The sequence below is a fragment of the Magnolia sinica genome, chromosome 14, assembly GCF_029962835.1.
Source record: "Magnolia sinica isolate HGM2019 chromosome 14, MsV1, whole genome shotgun sequence".
Lineage (NCBI taxonomy): Eukaryota > Viridiplantae > Streptophyta > Magnoliopsida > Magnoliales > Magnoliaceae > Magnolia > Magnolia sinica.
Genome location: NC_080586.1, coordinates 32,480,587 through 32,497,082, shown reverse-complemented (window position 1 = coordinate 32,497,082; position 16,496 = coordinate 32,480,587).

Below are 16,496 nucleotides of genomic sequence, written 5' to 3'. Positions count from 1 at the left end.
TAGTGGCCCACTAATATAGTGTTATAATATATATATATATATATATATATATATTATAATACAATATTATATATTATACACTTACAGTGGCCAGAGGCTGCCCATACTCCATCTGGATAGTGTATAAAGCATGATAAAGGTGGGTCCCACGTGGGAGTGGCCCACCATAGATTTATAATATAAAATGTTATATATATATATATATATATATATATATATATATATATATATATATATGGGAAAAGGTACTATGCGCTCGACCTCACGATAAACTCTCGTGAGGTCGAGCTGTGTGGGCCCCACCGTGATGCGTGTCGACCATCAATACCATACATTTGATGGGTCCCCTCTAAATTATGGGATATCCCAAAAATCAGCCATATACGGAACTCAGGTGGGCCATACCATCTAAAATCATGTGAAGACACCGTTAAAACATATAAAAGCACTTGGTGGGGCCCACCTGAGTTTTGAATGCTGCTGAAACTTGGTCTGAACCCTCATCCAAGTGGGACACACATAATGGATGGGCTGGATTTGCAAACCACATCTCAGTGGGCCCAAAAAATGATTATGAATGTTTTAATGGAGCACGGCCCCTCCCCACTTCTGTATGTGGTGTGACCCACACAAGTTACAGATTGACTTGATTTTTAAGACCTAGGCCCACGATGGAATGGTGCATCTGACTGATGGAGTAGATGTTCGAAACTCATCACGGTGGGGCCCACACAGCTCGACCTCATGGGATGGACTCGTGAGGTCGAGCGCATAGTACCTTTTCCCTATATATATATATCATATATATATATATATATGTATGTATGTATACATATATTTGTGTGTGTGTGTGTGTGTGTGTGTGTGTGTGTGTGTGTGTGTGTGTGAAACCGTGTAAGGGACGCTGGACGGCCTGGATGAAAAGGAACACACCCCACTAGTAGGCCCCTCATGGACAGTTTGGATGGCCCTACGTAACACGGTGGCCCCACGTCAGGTGGGCCACACTCTTGGATCAAGCTGATATTTGTATTTTCCTTCATTTGGGCCCGTCCAAACGGACTGCCATGTGGGCCACTTGGTGGACGGCATGGATAAAATACATACTTCATGGCGGGTCACACACACACACACACCGACATCCATGAGAGAGAGAGAGAGAGAGAGAGAGAGAGAGAGAGAGAGAAACGAAAATGGGAGGGACCCCACCACTGTTAGGCCACTCCACTCTTAATATCCTCACACAGGGGATATCAGCGTTCACTATCAAAGATAGGTTTTCCAGGTTCACCCAAAACCTTCACAATTATGTTTTTCTCTGTGGGCTTACACAATTAAGAAAACCTCTCTTCTGAGATTTCTTGACTCTCCTCAGATAACCAATACAATGAGATTTTTCTGGCAAATCTCAAAAGAAAACCAAATGACAGTACATAAACATAAAATACATGAATTTCTCCTTTGTTGTAGCAGCCCAGAAGAACCAAGATGGAGTAGAGATTTGAATGTCAAAGTTCAATGTCCAATACTCACTTTATAATGGTTCTAGGTTCTAATAGATTTTAAATTAAACCAAATGGGGCGTATCTCTATTTTATTTTGATTCCAAGAAGATGAAATATAACAATTCCTCTTTTCAAATAAGATTGGAATATAGGAACAAAATCAAATAAGAAAAGGTAAAGAAAGAGAATATTAAATATGCATACTTAGCTTAAAATGGAGCACAGACTTATCTCTCAGAAGGCCGAATTAAATTGGCTTGAATTTTATATTTTATTCAGAGATTTGTGCTTTATTTATAGGTGAGCAAATCACGTCTTCGACTGGTCTAAAGAACTCTACGTTTGGTCGTAGAACCAACAGATATTTGAAAATTCGGGCGCGATAAGATCTGGCGGTTTCACGACTGGTCGTGGGTTTCTCACGACTAGTCGAAGCTAGCCAAAATTCAACACTGTACTTTGAGTCATAGGACTACGACTGGTCGAAGCAATAATCGACACTATTCATACGACTAGTCGAATAGTCCCTAAGAGTAGTTGAAGCCTAATAGAAAATTTTTGAATTTTGTAACAAACTTACGACTGATCCAAGAAATTCTTAAATAGGTCGAAGCAGTGCTAGGACTAGTCGAACAAAGTCCAGGACTAGTCTTAGAACCGACTAAACTCACTTATATAAAACATATGAATTATGTATCCTAAATGACCTACTCTAAAGGTCAACCTAAGGTCAGTCATACCTCAATAGTGAAGTAAGGACATTGAAACTTAGAGACGAGTGACCTTTGAAAGTAATGAAGCTTGAAGTCTTGATGCAATTCAAACTTGAAAGCTTCTTGAGATCTTGAAGTTGAACTTGAAAGCTTCTTCAGATCTTGACTTGTGAACAGTACTTGTCAATCAAAGCTGATCTTGAGTAGAGCTTTGTTCTTCACATATGCAAGCTTCATAACAGTGTCTTTGGCACCACAAATTTGACAACAAAAAGGGGCTATAAACTATAACACTTACAGGTCCCACAATAAGTAGGCCTGTAAAAATCAAAATCAATGATGGATCACCCACCTATTAGCCTCTTTCTTGGTCTGATGGAACGCCGAACTCCTTAGCTTTGATTTCAACGGAAGATGATAAAGCTTTGATGGTTGAGATGGGAGATGAGAGGGTAGGAAGTGGGCCACTATAACGTCTCGAAAAAATCCATACAAAGACCCGAGTACCACCTCAGGTAGAAATTATAAAGGACCGAATCCTTTAAAAATTAGACGAGAATTAACTAAGTGCTAAACTAGGTTACCTGTGAAATTAGCACTAATTACTTTAAATACAAACTGCAAGACCCAAAACATGTAGAATCGTTGACGCTACATTACCTAAAAACCTAGGATCAATCTCAAAACTCGGTTGCTCTCGGGAGCACACCAAAACTCCGTATTAGACCTATACCGCACATCGAAAGTCCGAATACTATGAAACCATATGGTTATGACCACCTTGCTGGGCTTGACTACCATCTCAGAAATCAAGTCTAGATAGTATCCCGCACAATTTGAGCCCAGAGCAAAGTGTGTGAGAAACGCGAATATCTTTAGGAAATGAACTGAAACTTAAGTGAATTGAGTCGTTCACTTACAGGCCAAATCTAAGGATTCAGACTGTCGAAATTTGACCCAATTACACCCTCGGATCACAGAAAATTTTCAACACAGGTCAGTGTACTTGTGACCCTGATCAAGTACCGGTGACCGTTGAACTGAAACTGGTCCCCCGCGATCGATCTGTAAATTCGATCGGACCGAAAACTTAACTTGACCTAGATCCAATGTCAGGGAGCTTAAGTCCAACTACATGTGGAAAAGGAGCCTCTAGATGTGCTCCGTTGGACCAAAACGACCATTCTTTTGCTATAACCTAAGTATACCATGGCCCTGGGGCCATTCCCATCAGTTTTGGGCCTATATAAGGGCCTAAAGTCACCCCTCTCTCATTCCATACGAATTCCTAACCTTAGGAGAGAGAAGAGAGAGAAAAGAGAAGGAAAGAGAGAGTGAGAGAGAAAGTGAGAGACCATCCCTCGGATCCTTCCCTATCGCTCCACGGGCTGAATCAACCCTTTTGCATCGCTATTCCAGCAATTCCGACTCCGTTCTTAGGTAAGAAAACCTAATCATAATCTGTTTTAGGGTTTTAAATAGTGGAAGTGATGAAATACCTAACATATTTCATGCTATAAGTGGCTGTCGTGCCGTAGACGAATACTTGACATACAAACTGAGTTCGATACTTGTTTATCGATGAAAGGTGCGGACTATAAACGTTTAGGTTATGGTTTTCAAGGCTTTTAATGTCAATCAATGATTTATGACTGACTTGAGTGCTATTACATATGCATAGTTAGGATGTTTCAACATATTACACATACATGTAGGCTAGGCTATTTCAAATGCATTCTAAGTGTTTGTTAAAATGTTCGAATGAATATGGAATTGTGATTTGTGCTTGCTATGATTATTAATTGCTAATACATGATCGTTGTGTGTGTGGAAACTCCTATGTAGGAGGATTTGCTATAACATGTATTTTAACTGATTTATTATATGTATGTAATATGTGTAGACTAAGTGTTTGATAAAATGCCTGAATGAGAAATGCTGGTTTAAATGTATGTAATGAGGGTGTTGAGATAGGATTCTCAATCCCCTTAACTATGGTTATAGTATCCTTTATATAACCTATCTTACTACTATGTGTTGTAAGGATGAAATATTTGTGTATGGTAATATGTGTAGTATGTGTTTGTTAAATTGCTCAAGTAGGATTTATATCTGATTTTAGTTGTCACATGCTATTTTGGATTACCATATGTAAATGCTATTATTTGGAATGGGATTGGGGCTTTGATGTAGCCTAGACAATTAATAATTGTCTGTGAATGGTGGTTGAACTGCTTAACCACAACAGATAAGCTCGATGAATCCGAGTTGTATGCAACTAGTTGACAGTAGTTAGGCCACACGGAGTGCTTATGCACTCCATGTCGATCGGCTCGATGTATGCTCGTACCAGTCGAGCTTGTCAAGCAACCCGGTTGACCCGATGTATGTTCACCATGTAAGGTACCAACTTACCAGTACCAAACCGTTTAACCTTGGTACCTCGATCTGCTAAGACTCATGAGCCGGGCATGGTGGTATGGGATACCGTGGTCGAGCTATCAGCCTACGCTGGGGTGATGAGCCTCCTCGTAGTAACCAGTGAGCAACCCAGACTCGTGAGCCGAATATGGTGGTATGGGACACTGTATTCGAGCTGTCGGCCTACGATCAGGTGACAAGCCCGTAGTGACCTCGATCATACACTAGAAACTACATTGAGGTGACAAGCCTTTCTGTAGTAAACTAGAGTATAAACCAGGACTACACTGACGGTGACGAGCCTCTCTGTAGCAACCTGGAAACCATATATCGTATGTGACTACTAGGATTGACGACCCTAGATGGATGAATGTTTGGGTTATGATATAAAGGGAGGTGCCTTAGCTTCCCAATCCTGCTATATGAAAAGGTCTAATAAGAACTCGATAATCACGCTCATGCACCACATTGCATGTGCCTTTGGCATTGGTGTTGAGCACAGAGGAAGGGGTGCATGCCGCGACCGTAAGAGGAAGATCGCAGAGGGAGTGCAGGTGAGGGTATGCATCATTAATACATATCATTTTTGCATTAGCCAGAGTACTTAGGGATGCTTGATTGTATTGTTTTATCATTACTGCTTGATTAAATTGATAACATGTTAACCTTTGCCTTATAGCTCCACTGAGTTGATCACTCACTCCCATGTTCTAGGACATTGTTTTAAACACCAACCAGACTCTGTCTTAGCTACAGCTGATGGCGATGCTTATGAGATAGAGCTGGACTATTACGATGACGAGGAGGAGTTCTCCTATATGCAACTCTCTGGTGGGTCTATGTAGACCTGGAGTTGTGCTGACGGGGCTACAGGGTTTTTGGATATAAAACATTACCTTTCTGATTTTTTCATATTTTTGAATTAAACTTATAATTGTTTAACCTAGTGACAGTCATACTCTGAGGGCTTACTATTATTTTTGTACAGTTTATATACATATCAGTCTTTCGCTAGCATACTTTAATTGCCTCTGGAGTATGATATGCTATTTTCATATAATCTCATTCATGTTTAAGGCACTATTATGGACAACATTTAATCATCATTATCTATGTTGCATTAGTGATGCGTTGAAACTCGGGAGTTGAGTCTATACTCGACCCTCGATTTTCAAGGCGTTACAAGTTGGTATCAGAGCATGATTTTGATTAAACAGGACCTAAGTTATGGTCACACGATGCACAATGATGTACTTTGACTGAGGAGGAAGCGTTGAAACATAGAAACTAGTACAGGATTCCCAGTTTCGCCAATTGGCGAAACCGATCGAGATTGTCCGTTCGATTCGGGCCCGTAGGCCTTTGTGACCATGCAAGAGGGCCTCCATTCATTTCTAAACCGTCAATCGATGGGTTTAGACCCTAATTCAACCTATTCCACACTCAAACAAATCAAAAAGTGTGAAAGTACACGAAATGGGACCCGAAACAACTCAAACGGAGTTGGGGGCCTAAATGGTGTAAATCCGGGGGACCCAAAGTGGACACCGCACATTTCAGGCATCCCGGGGGGGTCATCGGACTGTCTAGGGACCGCTGCCCAGACGGTCCGGGCCTGTCGGGCCAACACGGGCTGGTCGGCCTGGCTCATGTCCAAGGTTGTGGGGCCCACTAGAACGTGTGAGGACCCCCTTTTCTATCCCATTTGCTCCCCTCTCCCCTCTTACACAACTCTAAGCTTTCCTTTTTCTCAAAAACCTACTTTTTCTCTCTCAAATCTACCCTCCATCCTCATATTTCCTCTTTTTCCTTCATTTCACACACCCCTCCACCGTTTTATTAAAACCCCTCTCCTATCTCCCTCATTTCCTTTTATTTGAGTGCACAAACCTTCCTTTCTGTCTCAAAAGTCTCAAGGTTCAACAACCCATTCCATTTCTCCACCTCATTTCACTCTCATGGCTCTTTTCAAGCTTATGACGGCCATTTTCTCAATTTTCACACTTCTTTCTCTCATAGGGAAGAAGAGGACTTCCACGGATGAAGCCAGGCTTAGCCGCCCTACTTGTTCAAGGAGACCGAAAAGCACCACCGCTGGTACAAGTATCGATCGAGAGATAAGGATAAAGCGGGACTCGATCCCCAGACACCCCTCGAGAGAGCTTTACTGGTGGATTTGTCCCACGGAAGATTTGAGGGCCGTAGGGTCCTTTTTGAAGCACACGTGGACGAGAAGCTCTTTGGGGAAATATTTGGTGATTGACCACCTGGTGGATGCTAGGTGGGGTCCCATATTTGAGGGCAAGTCTCGTGCAAATGTGGGCACTATCCGAGCCTTCTATGCCCATATTCGAGAGCCGATGCTGGAGCCTTTGCAATTCAAAATTCCCATGGGAAAGCAGGAGGCCACAGTTGATGTTGGCTTAATAGCCCAACTCATGGGGATGCCTCTTAGCAAAGTCCATGCTAGCGAGAAGAGTCTTAAAGTGCACGTGAAAGGGATCACCGCACACGATTCCTTTGTGGCCAACTAGCTCACTAGAATCCAAACAATAGTCTCCTGGCATCCAATATGACCGACAACTTCTGCCTACCCCACCACATCTTCACGTACAACGTGTACCCCAAGTGGATCAATCGCAGCGAGTGCACGTGCCTGATGGTAGACTTTCTGTACCGAGCTGGGCAGGGAGAGAAGCTGTGCGTGCCTACATATGTACTGCTACAGATATTACAGACTGCACGCTCTTCTAGGACATCTGTTTCACTCCCCTTCGGCTGACTTATATGCAAGCTTGCATGTGAATTCGCTTATAGACTTGGCATAGAACTTCCTGTGCCGATCTATTTCATCAACGAAAGTACTCTTAACAACATGGAGATTGGGCCACAACAGCATCAGGCCTGACTCGATGAGAGTGAGGATGAGACGGAAAGTGAAGAAGAGGAGAGTGATGAAGATGGTGGAGATGAGATAAGGGAGGAAGGAGAGTAGGGAGAAGAAGAGGAGGCCTAGGACACTGATGAGGGCTCTCCTCCTACTACATAGGAGCGCTCTAGTGATTGGGCTACTTTGGAAGCCCGTTTAGCTCAGATCGAGAAGGGCCAGGCCGCCTTACGACAGGAGGTCACATAGACCCGAGCCAAGGTTGAGGAGCATCAGGCTTCACAAAGCAAAAATTTAGCAAAGTGTCTCACACCTTGAGGGCTATCTTGTGTTGTCCGCAGGACAAGGGCGTGCCACTACCGTCGCCTGATTCGGACAACTGGACATACATGTAGTCATCTTTTAGTTTGTTTTGTTGACTGTTTTTCTTGTTTCTATGTATAGCCTTGATAGGCTTAATGGTGTGGTAGACTGGTTAGTATGTTTCAGTGTTGAAGCTTTACTTAGGTTACCTCACATGCATCTTCTGTCATGATTCATGTAATATTACATCTTATGTACCACGACAATTTTATTAAATGAAATGCATGAAGTTTCTTTGAGCTATGATGCAAATGTTGTGTTGTTGAGTTTGTAAGCATGTGCTGAATCTGACACGGGTTGCACCCTATGTTATATTTAGGGAATGCCACCTAAGAGCATGCGGACCTCAGCCCGTCTCACCCTTGGCGACTTGATTGACAGGGCTCCTCCCCTAAGCGATAGCCACATGGACCCCAGTTTGAGCCCACCTCACGAGACTATGCCAGACTCTCAGCCAGCCACTGGCCCCACTAATGGGCCTACACTTGTTGCACCACCGGTTCTTAAGCAGAACCGTGCGTCCTCTTCAACGCAGTATATGCCTCAGATGGCCCCTCCTCCAGATAGGTTGGAGCAGATGATGTTATTGATGCAACAACAGCAGCTGTAGCACCGACACCAGCAGTAGCTCTTGGCCACCCTTGGGGGAATCTTTGCTTAGAGCATAGGTGTGGCTCCGCCTGCTCCATTTGTGCCCCTGCTGGGAATAGGGGTGCTAGCCGCCATTTCGAACGATTCCAACACTTGCGGCCTCCTACTTTTCCAAGTACTCACCGACCCGAGGAGGCCAAGTATTGGCTTGACCGCATCTCTACGATACTGAAGCCGTTACACTACACTGAGGCAAAGCAGGTGGAGTTGATCACCTTTATGTTTGAGAAGGAGGCCAGTTATGGTGGGACAGCGTTCTCCACACTGTTGCTGTCGGACACGTGTGAATGTGGGAGGCCTTTGAGACGCGCTTTCATGAGAAGTATTTCCCTCTCACGTACCGCCATGAGGAGGAGAGTGAGTTCCTTCACCTCCGACAGGGAGGCATAACAGTGGCAGAGTACAAGAACCGGTTCATGGAGCTGGCTAGGTATACTCCCTTGATTCTCATCGATCAGCTGATGAGGATGTGGCGCTTCTCTGAGGGCCTGCGACCTAAGATACAATCGAAGAGGTGTTACGCTAGCATATCTACCTATGCTGAGCTGGTGGGCATGTCTCTGCGAGCAGAGCAGGATGTGGATAGATTGTCCCGCACGCGCATGCCTATGGTTCCTAGACCGCGATCAGATTTATTGAGCAGGCCGTTTCTCGGTAAGAGGCACCGTGCAGACTCACCTCCCAGACTTGTAGCTCCACCAGTCCCTATGAGGTAACCAGATGTGTGGTGCACCTACTACAGGAGCTCTGGCCACGCTGATGCCCACTGTTTCACCAAGATGAGGGACAACGGCTTCTTGCCACCTCAGAGGATCAACCGCCAACTTTCTTAGACGATTGCAACTCCACCTCTACGATCAACACTAGTGCATCCATCTTTTCGGTCTCCTGCACCCGATTTAGGCCGCCTCAACAGCCTATGGTACCGTAGCTAAATCGATCTCAGCAGGCTCGCGTGCACTCACTTGCAGCTGAGGCATCCGAGACAGTAGTTGCAGCACCGTTGGCTTTTAAAGTCACGACACATGTTCAAGGTACACTAGTCTTCTTGTTAGTAGACACCAGGTCCACTATCTCTATTATATCATGCGCAGTAGTCAAGCGACTGGGTTTGGAAACTAGTCCTATGGTTAGGGTGAGAATCCTTACCACCACAGGGACTTTCTCGGACCCTCCCAAGATGTGTAAGGGTTGTTTAATAGACTTAGGGAGTAGAATAGTGCGCGTTGACCTGATTATCTCTTCATTGCACCATTATGATATCGGCTCACGGAGGTGAAGGCAGAGATCGACTGCGATACTAGAGTGGTAACAGCCCATGGACCAGAGGGCACGACCTTTACATTCCCAGTGTAGGTCAGTTAGCCCTATCGCATTAGTTGTTACGCTTCATTACTAGAGGACATTAATGGTCCAGCACTTGGGGACACCCCTGTAGTCCAAGAATTCTCAGACGTATTCATAAAGATACTTGAATTACTCCCTCAGCGCGAGATTGATTTTACCATCGATCTAGTGCCTAGTGTGACACCTATATCTCTTCTGACTTATCGCATGCCTCCATGTGAGATGGAGGAGCTAAGGAAATATATCGATGATCTGTTGGATGCAGGCTTCATACGACCTAGCGTGTCTCCGTGGGGAGCACCTGTGTTGTTTGTGAAGAAGAAAGATGGATCTCTACGATTGTGTATTGATTACTGTAGACTGAACCAAGTGACGGTGAAGAACAAATATCCTCTACCCAGGATAGATGATCTGTTCGATCAGTTGAGAGGGGCACAGTATTTTTTGAAGATCGATTTGCAGTCAGGGTATCATCAGTTGCGCGTTAGAGATGAGGACGTGAAAAAGACAACATTCAGGACCATCTTTGGGCATTATGAGTTCCTAGTGATGTCGTTTGGACTCATGAATGCACCGGCCGTGTTCATAGACCTAATGAACAGGATGTTTCAGCCGTGTTTATACGAATTCATCATCGTATTTATAGATGACATCCTGATATACTCCAAGAGTCGAAAGGAGCACGAGGAGCACCTGCGAACAGTCTTCGATACTCTTAGAAAGAACCAGTTATTTGCACAGTACAAGAAGTGCGACTTCTAGAAAGAAGTAGTCAAATTCTTGGGATATGTGGTGTCCAAGGAAGGGATAGCTGAGGACCTTGCTAAGGTATCCGCAGTTCAAGACTGGAGCAGCCTGGTTCGGTTACTAAAGTGAGGAGTTTTCTTGGCCTGATAGGTTACTACCGTCGATTCATTAGAGATTTCTCCAAGATAGCCAGACCGTTGTCTCAGCTAACTCGGAAGGATCTCAAGTTTTCCTGGAATGAGAAGGCAGAAGCATCTTTTTGGGAATTAAAGGATAAGTTGATGTCCGCCCTTGTGCTAGTATTGCCAGAGCAAGGGGTCAAGTATACGATATACACCGATGCTTCTCTTGTTGGTTTGGGTGGTGTTTTGATGCAGAAAGACAGGGTTATTGCTTATCTATCGCGAAAGTTGAGGAAACACGAGGAAAACTACCCTACACACGACTTAAAGTTAGCGGTCGTCATCTTTGCTTTTAAGATATGGAGACATTACCTCTATGGAGAGGAGTTCGAGCTCTTTTACGACCACAAGAGCCTAAGATACATATTCACGCAAAGGGACTTGAATATGAGACATCAGCGGTGGATGGAAACCTTAAAAGACTTTAAGTTTGAGGTCTCCTACCATCCTGGCAAGGCTAACCTTGTGGCAGATGCATTGAGTCACAAGAAGACAATAGCATTTGCGGCTTCGCTGATGATAGTGGAATGAGATATGTGAGAGTTTGTCCGAGACTTTGAGCAGAAACTTACGGTAGAAGAGCCGTTTGAGAGCATCGCACATATTCGGGTTCAACCACTTATTGATGACAGGATCATCACGGCTCAGACAGATAACGAGCTATTGGCGAAGATGAGAGAGCAACTTAGTGATGATGTAGACTCAGAATGGAAAGTTGGTACAGATGGGGGTTTACGTTATTGTGGTCGCCTATGCGTCCCAAACCTTCATGACCTAAGGAAGGAAGTTCTTGAGGCTGTTCACAATTCAAAGATGACAATACATCCTGGCAGTACGAAGATGTACCGCAACATGAAGCGTTCGTACTAGTGGGACAACATGAAGGCCCACATAGCAGACTATGTATCATGTTGTCTTACGTGCTAGCAGGTCAAGGCTGAACACTGCCGACCTCCTGGACTGCTTCAGCCCATGCCCATAGCTGAATGGAAATGGGACTTCATCTTATGGATTTTATCCCAGGGTTACTGAAGACGAGGAAGGGACATGACTCCATCTGGGTGATCATGGACCAGTTGACAAAATTAGCTCATTTCTTCCCTATCAGAGTTTCGAACTCAGCAGACGAGTTAGCCAGGTTGTACATCAAGGAGATTGTGTGTCTATATGGAGTTCCTCTGGAGATTGTGTCGGACCGAGCACATGATTCACATATATCTTCTGGACTCGTATCCAGGAAGCAATCGGTGTGAAATTGAAGTTCAGTACCGCGTTCCACCCACAGACTGATGGGCAGACGAAACGGGTAAACTAGGTATTGGAGGACATGTTGCGAGCTTGTGTACTAGATTTCAAGGACAGTTGGGATGACTACCTTCCTTATGCACGGTTCGCGTATAACAACAGTTTTTAGGCGAGCATCGGTATGGCTCCCTATGAGGCCTTGTATGTCGGGCACCGCATTGCTAGGCAGAGGTTGGCGAGAAGAGCTTGATTGGCTCCGAGTTAGTTCAGGTGACCTCAGAGAAGATCGACATTATCAGGCGTCGACTTCTGACAACATAGAGCAGACAGAAGTGCTACGCCGATACGAGACAGCGGCAGCTAGAGTTCGAGGTTGGGGACCATGTGTTCTTGAAGGTTTTCCCATTGAAGAGAGTCCTTCGGTTTGGAAAGAAGGGGAAGCTCACGCCTAGATTCATTAGCCCATTCTAGATCCTAGACCAAATGGGTGTGGTGGCATACCGCCTTGCTTTGTTCACACCACTCGTAGGCGTGCACAACGTATTTCATGTATCGATGTTGAAGAAGTATGTTCTCGATCTTTCCCACATTATCAGATGGGAGCAGGTGCAGTTGAGTGAGGATGCTACTTATATACTACGACCGACGCGTATTCTGGATAGGAAGGAGCAGGTGTTGCGCAGTAAGGTGATTCCACTTGTGAAGGTTCTGTGGACACACCACACTGAAGAGGAGGCTACTTGGAAAACAAAAGCTGAAGTCCAAAAGAACTACCCTCAGATTCTCGAGGAGTACGAAAAGGTACTAATTTCGAGGATAAAATTTTTTCTTAAAGGGGGTAGATTGTAACATCTGGGAAAAATCTGTACAAAGACCCGAGTACCACCTCAGGTAGAAATCACAAAGGACCAAATCCTTTAAAAATTAGACGAGAATTAACTAAGTGTTAAACTAGGTTACCTATGAAATTAGCACTAATTACTTTAAATATGAACCGTAAGACCCAAAACGTGCAGAATCATTGACGTTATATTACCCTAAAACTTATAATCAATCTCAAAACTCGGTTGCTCTCGGGAGCACACCGAAACTCCGTATCATACTTATACCGGACGTTAAAAGTCTGAATACTATGAAACCAAACGGTTATGACAGCCTTGCTGGGCTTGACTACCATCTCAAAAATCAAGTCCAGATAGTATCCCGAAATGCATAATTTGAGCCCGGAGCGAAGTGTGTGAGAAACACGAATATCTTTAGGAAATGAACTGAAACTTAAGTGAATTGAGTCGTTCACTTGCAGGACAAATTTAAGGATTTAGACCATTGGAATCTGACCCAATTACACCCTTGGATCACGAAAAATTTTCAACACAGGTCAGTGTACTTGTGACCCTGATCGAGTACCGGTGACCGTTGAACTGAAACTGGTCCCCCGCGGTCGATCTGTAAATTCAATCGGACCGAAAACACTTGACCTAGATCCAATGTCGGGGAGCTTAAGTCCGACCGTATGTGGAAAAGGGGCCTCCAGATGTGCTCCGTTGGACCGAAACGGCTAGTCTTTGGCTATAACCTAATATACCATGGCCTTGGGGCCATTCCCATCAGTTCTGGGCCTATATAAGGGCCTAAAGTCACCCCACTCTCATTCCATACAAATTCCTAACCCTAGGAGAGAGAAGAGAGAGAAAAGAGAAGGAAAGAGAGAGAAAGTGAGAGAGAAAGTGGGAGACCGTCCCTATGATCCTTCCTTATCGCTCCACGGGCTGAATCAACCCTTCTACGTCGCTATTCCAGCGATTCGAACTATGTTTTTAGGTAAGAAAACCTAACCCTAATCTATTTTAGGGTTTCAAATAGTGTAAGTGATGAAATAGATAACCTATTTCATCATATAGGTGGCTGTCATGCCGTAGACGAATACTTGACATACAAACTGAGTTCGATACTTGTTTATCGACAAAAGGTGCGGACTATAAACGTTTAGGTTATGGTTTTCAAGGCTTTCAATGTCAGTCAATGATTTATGACTGACTTGAGTGCTATCACATATGCGTAGTTAGGATGTTTCAACATATTACACATATATGTAGGCTAGGCTATTTCGAATCCATTCTAAGTGTTTGTTAAAATGTTCAAATAAATATGGAATTGTGATTTGTTCTTGCTATGATTATTGATTACTAATACATGATCGTTGTGTGTGTGAAAACTCCTATGTAGGAGGATTTACTACAACATGTGTTTTAACTAATTTATTACATGTATGTAATATGTGTAGACTAAGTGTTTGATAAAATGCCTAAATGAGAAAATGCTGGTTTAAATATATGTAATGAGGGTGTTGAGATAGGATTCTCAATCCCCTTAACTATGGTTATAGTATCCTTTATATAACCTATCTTATTACTATGTGTTGTAAGGATGAAATGTCTGTGTATGGTAATATGTGTAGTATGTGTTTGTTAAATTACTTAAGTAGGATTTATATCACATGCAGTTTTGGATTACTATATGTAAATGCTATTGTTTGGAATGTGATTGGGGCTACGATGTAGCCCAGGCAATCGATAATTGTCTATGAATGGTGGTTGAACTACTTAACCACAACAGACACGCCCGATGAATTCGAGTCGTACGCTGCTAGTCGACAGTGGTTAGGCCACACGGAGTGCTTACACGCTTCATGTTGATTGGATCTACATATGCTCATACTAGTCAAGCTTGTCAAGCAACCCGGTTGACCAGATGTATGTTCACCATGTATGGACGCAACTATTTGAATCTAAGGTACCAACTTACCAGTACCAAACCCGTTTAACCTTGGTACCTCGATTCACTAAGACTCATGAGCCGGGAATGGTGGTATGGGACACCGTGGTTGAGCTGTTGACCTACGCTAGGGTGACGAGCCTCCCCATATTAACCAGTGAGCAACCTAGACTCATGAGCCGAATATGGTGGTATGGGACACTGTATTCGAGCTGTCGGCCTAAGATCAGGTGACGAGCCCGTAGTGACCTCGAGCATACACTAAAAACTACATTGAGGTGACGAGCCTTTCCGTAGTAAACTATAGTATAAACCAGGCCTACGCTGACAGTGACAAGCCTCTCCGTAGTGACTTGGCAACCATCTATCGTATGTGACTACTAGGATTGACGACCCTAGATGGATGAATGTTTGGGTTATGATATAAAGGGAGGTGCCTTAGCTTCCCAATCCTACTATATGAAAAGGTCTAACAAGAACTCAATAATCATGCTCATGCACCGCGTTGCATATGCCTTTGGCGTTGGTGTTGAGCACAGAGGAAGGGGTGCATGCCACGATCGTAAGAGGAAGATCGCAGAGGGAGTGCAGGCAAGGGTATGCATCATTAATACATATCATTTTTACATTAACCAAAGTACTTAGGGATGCTTGATTGTATTGCTTTATCATTACTGCTTGATTGAATTAATAACATGTTAACCTTTGCCTTATAGCTTCACTGAGTTGATCACTCACTCCCACGTTCTGGGACGGTGTTTTAAACACCAACCAGACTCTGTCTTAGTTGCAGGTGATGGCGATGCTTATGAGGCAGAGCTGAACTATTATGATGACGAGGAGAAGTTCTCCTATATGCAACTCTCTGGTGGGTTTATGTAGACCTGGAGTTGCGCTGACGGGGCTATAGGGTTTTTGGATAGAGAACATTACACTTTATGATTTTTGTATATTTTTGAATTAAACTTGTAATTGTTTAACCTAATGACAGTCATACTCAGAGGGCTTAGTATTATTTTTGTACAATTTATATACATATCACAGTCTTCCGCTAGAATACTTTAATTGCCTCTGGAGTATGATATGCTGTTTTGGTATAATACCATTCATGTTTAAGGCACTAATATGGACAACATTTAATCATCATTATCTATGTTGCATAAGTGATGCATTAGAACTCGGGAGTTAAGTTTATGCTCGACCCCCGATTGTCAGGGCATTACTGCCACATTAGAGCTTCTCCATGAGAGCTTGGAAAGCTCATACGTTGGAACTTTATCACACCCTAAACTCAGAAAATGGGCTCACAAAATTTCCGATCACCGAATCCAGTGCCGACAGCCTCCGTAATGCCCCATTCTTGGACCTCGACACTCACATGCCATATTCTGATCCTGGGATCTTATAAGGAGGATTTTCAATATGAAATTTTTTTTTGTAATGGAGTATAACCATAAGCATAACTAAGTCACAAAACAACACCACATATCCACTACATCAAAATTTTAAGTATAATGTAGAAAGGAAAATACAGGGTGATCAAAAACTCCAAAATAATCTAATGTGCACTCCTGCCTCAGCGCTGCTGCGATCCAATGCCACTTGCATGCAACGGTCGTGCATAAGCTTACAAAAGCTTAGAGGGTGGTGTAAGTGTGTA